Source organism: Scylla paramamosain, chromosome 17 (assembly GCF_035594125.1).
Source record: "Scylla paramamosain isolate STU-SP2022 chromosome 17, ASM3559412v1, whole genome shotgun sequence".
Lineage (NCBI taxonomy): Eukaryota > Metazoa > Arthropoda > Malacostraca > Decapoda > Portunidae > Scylla > Scylla paramamosain.
In genome coordinates, this window is record NC_087167.1 from 11,777,501 (window position 1) to 11,782,500 (window position 5,000).

Here is a 5,000-nt window from a genome sequence, read left to right on the forward strand (position 1 = left end):
TATCCCCCTTCCTGATACCAGCGCCTCACAGTACAAGGCGCACACAATTGTAAGGATGAGGGGATGAGGCTCAAGTCGCTATTCGGAAGGCAGGGACGGACGGGCGCGGTGAAGTAAGGAGTGCATGGTTTTGCTGAGGGAAGGAAGGGTGTTCAGGGTGTTTGGGGAGCCTGACCAAGGCTAAGAGAGGAGTTTCAAGGCGTCTCTAAACATGAATTGCTCTTATTATCCTTTTTTTTATGTTTTTATTGAAAAATTAAGGGATGTTTCTCTCTATCTCTCTCTCTCTCTCTCTCTCTCTCTCTCTCTCTCTCTCTCTCTCTCTCTCTCTCTCTCTCTCTCTCTCTCTCTCTGTATCTTTAGTATTTTTTTCTATGAGGCTTTTTTTTCTGTCTTATTTAGTATTCTTAGTTTTATTCTTATAAGGAAGATATTAACAGGTTTTTCCTACATCTTAGTTTGTATTTTTTATTTTATTTTATTTATTTATTTTTTTATGTGACAAAAAAAAAGCCTTTTTTTCTGTATCTTATTTAGTATTCATCCTTTTATTCTTTTTATGGGAGATACAATTAGCGGCCTTTTTTTTATTTTTTGTTTCTTATTTAGGATTCCTTCCTTTATTTTCTATAGGGGAGAGAATTAGGGGTCTTTTTTTCCTTGTATCTTTAGTATACTTTCATTTATTTTTCTCTTTCACGGGAGGTACAATTAGCAAGGTTCTTTTTCCTGTATCTTATTTAGCATTCTTTTTTTTATTCCTATGGGAGAGACAATTAGCAAGTCTTTTTTTTTTATCCCTGTAATGCTTCCAAGTCCTCCTTCCTTTTGTATATGTTATATATATATTACATGAAGGCAGATTCCAGTGCTTTCCATTGGCTATGACAACACGATGCACGAAAACCATAAGTCGAGGAGGTAAATAAATAGTTACCTTGACCAATGATAATAATCACCGTAGGTGAAGATAAAGATATTAATGTAAATATTATCTGCGTATAAAGACAATAATTTTATTCTGAAGAAAAAAAAAAAACAGCAGTTGAAGGGCCAGAGCATCACCAGAAACGTGAAAACACCCTTAGAGACTCAGCCATCCACTACAAACTGTTAAAAGCATTGGAGAAAAGACACTAAAAACAATTACGAATATGGACAAATGTATCACAGCAGTGTCTTATAAAGGGACACTCTCTCGGGATCGTAAAAGTCAAGCCCAATGGTTCAGAATACTGCCCGATAGATAAACACAGCCATCAGAGTATATCGGCAGACAGGAATACACACCCATATATACACACACCTGCACTCACACACACGCACGCACGCACATTGACACACACAAAGAAAATATGGATCGACAAAAGCATACAGACATAGACAGCCAGTGAGAGAGAGAGAGAGAGAGAGAGAGAGAGAGAGAGAGAGAGAGAGAGAGAGAGAGAGAGAGAGAGAGAGAGAGAGAGAGAGACGTTACAATGGAGGATCATTAAGCCACTAGCGCTCTCCACCACTATCACTCCACCCCTCTCTCTCTCTCTCTCTCTCTCTCTCTCTCTCCAGCAGCACTCCAGCCTCTCCCTGTCCCTGGCCCTCTCTCTCTCCCTCTCCCAGCACTCCAGCAGCCAGTTCCCCGTGCCCGGCTGCCTATATTTGGGCCATCACGGAAAAGGAATGGTGCTCGTCATGGGGCTCCCTCTCCCAGCCCCGCCCTGAGAGAGAGAGAGAGAGAGAGAGAGAGAGAGAGAGAGAGAGAGAGAGAGAGAGAGAGAGAGAGAGAGAGAGAGAGAGAGAGAGAGAGAGAGAGAGAGAGAGAGAGAGAGAGAGTTTAGGTGGATGAGTGGGTGAGTGTTAGTGAAATAAGGCATGATACGACCGTAGAGTTTTCCTCCCCCGTTACTCGTTGATGGATTATAAGAAGCAGGATATGAAGAGGAGGAGGAGGAGGAGGAGGAGGAGGAGGAGGAGGAGGAGGAGAGGGAGAAGGAGGAGGAGAAGAAGAAGAAGAAGAAGAAGAAGAAGAAGAAGAAGAAGAAGAAGAAGAAGAAGAAGAAGAAGAAGAAGAAGAAGAAGAAGAAGAAGAAGAAGAAGAAGAAGAAGAAGAAGAAGAAGAAGAAGATGATGAAGAAGAAATAAAGAGTAAAGGAAAAGAAAACTATGACAAATACAAAAGGAAAATTACAAAAAAGGCATCAAAATAAATAATGAAACAACAACAACAACAACAACAACAACAACAACAACAACAATAACAACAATCAGCATTCATCTAAGAAAAAAAAATGTTCCTATGCCTGTGCACGTACGTTCCTCAAACATACACACACACACACACACACACACACACACACACACACACACACACACACACACACACACGGTTTACAGGTACACACATGGGAAGCAGACTTTTAGTGCGCGCAAGTTTGTTGACAAGATGGAGAGGAAAAATGAGAGACAGGAGGGAGGAAGGGAGGCAGGGATGAGAGAGAGAGAGAGAGAGAGAGAGAGAGAGAGAGAGAGAGAGAGAGAGAGAGAGAGAGAGAGAGAGAGAGAGAGGATATTATGTGTCAGGACCTACTTAGCATGATTACTTCGGAAACTGTTCAGAGGAGGAGGAAGAGGAGGAGGAGGAGGAGGAGGAGGAGGAGGAGGAGGAGGAGGAGGAGAAAGGAGGTGGAATCAAGATATACTACATTATCTTTCTAAAGCACGAAAATAATGTTGTTGTTCTACTACTAATACTAATACTACTATAATAATAATAATAATAATAATAATAATAATAATAATAATAATAATAATGATAATAATAATTAATAATAATAATGATAACAGTAATAATAATGTCAAGGTCAAGAAAAATACACCGCGCTGCAGACAATGAAATCTCTCTCTCTCTCTCTCTCTCTCTCTCTCTCTCTCTCTCTCCTCTCTCTCTCTCGTCTCTCTCTCTCTCTCTCTCTCTCTCTCTCCTCTCTCTCTCTCTCTCTCTCACATGTATATATATATATAAATATATATATATTATAGTATATATATACTATATATATATATATATATAGTATATATATATAATATATATATATATAGATATATATATATATATATATATATATATATATATATATATATATATATACACATGATGGATGGGAGCTAACATGTGTGGAAATAGTGAAGATACACATGTTTCGGTGAGAGAGAGAGAGAGAGAGAGAGAGAGAGAGAGAGAGAGAGAGAGAGAGAGAGAGACGAGAGAGAGAGAGAGAGAGAACGGCCTTAGCATCAACACCACACCACCATCACCACACCACCACCACCACCACCATCACCACTACCACCACCACCTTCACCACCACCATCACCACCACACCACTAACACCAAGAGTCCTCCTGTCTGGTGTTGATGGCTAGGAGAGTGATTTAGTTTGATTAAGTGTGGGCTGTTTGTGGCCTGTGGGCGGGCGGTGGTGGTGGTGGTGGTGGTGCCGGGGTGTGCGGGCGGGAGAGGAGAGAGAGGAGAGTGAGAGGAGGGAGAAGCCAGAGATGCTGCCTCTGTCTTCATTACCATTACCGATAGAGAGATTATCAATAGCGTGTAAACAGTGTAGTGATGGGGGGAGGGGAGGGACGCCAGGAGGAGGAGGAGGAGGAGGAGGAGGAGGAGGAGGAGGAGGAGGAGGAGGAGGAGGAGGAGGAGAGAGGTGGAGGAGGAAGAGGAGGAGGAGGGGCGCAGCGCGGTGGTGGTGGACTGTTTTTGGGGGGGGAGGGTATTGGAGGAACGTCTCTCCCCCCTTTCTCTACAGTTTCCTTCCTTGCCTCCCTCCTTGCCTCCGTCGCTCCGCCGCCGCCCCTGCCCGTGACGAGGTAATGTCCCATACTTGGCAAAAGATTCACGTAATTTTTGGCATCCAAACGCCGTAAAAAACGCAGTCAAAATCTCTCTAGCAAGTAGGCAGAATAGCATTAAGTGATGTATCCGGTATTATCTCCCGCCCGACCAATGGCAGCGGGGGGTGTGGCTCGCCCGCAGCCCATTGGCCCGTCCCGCCATTGATCCGCAGGCGGCCCCGCCCCGCGGCCAATGGCTGGGCGAGGCGGGGCGTCGGGAGTGGGCGGGGCCCATCTTTAAGGGGATGTGAGTCAAGTGAAGTATTTGTGAGCATTATTTGATGACCGATACTGGTAGTCAAGTGAGCAGTTAGCGACATTATCGGGCACCGAGGTACTACATTAGTGACCGCCTGCCACAGTCGGCACCGGCGGGCCGCAGCGACACCACCACCTCCGTCCCGCGCCGCGCCTCGCCGCCGCCGCCCTCACCGCCACACACACTCCAGATTTGATCACCAAACTTTGGCTAAACTTGGTGGAGAGTGAGTGTTTGGGGCGTGTGGTCAAGAACACACCACCAACCTACAGCCGCCGCCGCCCGCCGCTGTCGCTGCCACCGCCGCTCCCGCCGCGCCCGCGATGGCCGCGGCCCGCCGCCTGCCGCCGCTCCCGCCGCCAACGAGCCGTAGGGCTGTGTAAGGCACGGAGGGCGACATGCTGGAGTTGAACCAGCCGCCGGCCACCAGCAGCGCGAGCGGCATGCTGTCCTTCCTGTCCAACATGGAGGGCCGCGGTGGGTTGGTGCTCAACCCGCCGCTGGCCGCCCTGCACACCATGACAGACATGAAGACGCTGTACGCGCAGCAGCCCGTCAAGTCCCTCTCGCCACAGTCCTCCGCCGCAGCTGTCCCCGCAGGGCATGGTCCCCGCAGGAGCTGGCCGCCTCCTACTCCACTGCGGCCAGCACGGCGGCCTCGTCCTCCACCACCACGCCCGCCACGCCCCATAACATCGAGAACATCCTCAGCCGCCCCAACCCACAGATGCACACGTCCGGCCTATGCGGCATGGGCCAGGTGGGCGGCATGGGCGGCCTGGGGCGGCTGAGCGGCTCCATGAGTCTGTACGGCGGCCTGGCGGGGAAGATGGCAGACCTGGCG

At 47.6% G+C, this 5,000-nt stretch overlaps 2 protein-coding genes across 5 annotated transcripts in view; one reads left to right on the forward strand and one right to left on the reverse strand.

Annotated features, from left to right (window-relative positions):
- Nucleotides 1–5,000, reverse strand: part of LOC135108480 (uncharacterized) — a 260,707-nt gene that overhangs the window by 121,662 nt on the left and 134,045 nt on the right. The window lies entirely within an intron of this gene.
- The window catches only part of LOC135108250 (homeobox protein Nkx-6.1-like), a 46,968-nt gene continuing 46,462 nt past the window's right edge, over nt 4,495–5,000 (forward strand). Inside the window, exon 1 of the mRNA XM_064019005.1 lies at nt 4,495–5,000. This exon is cut by the window's right edge and continues 89 nt beyond it. The gene's annotated coding sequence lies outside the window, so the exon portion shown is untranslated.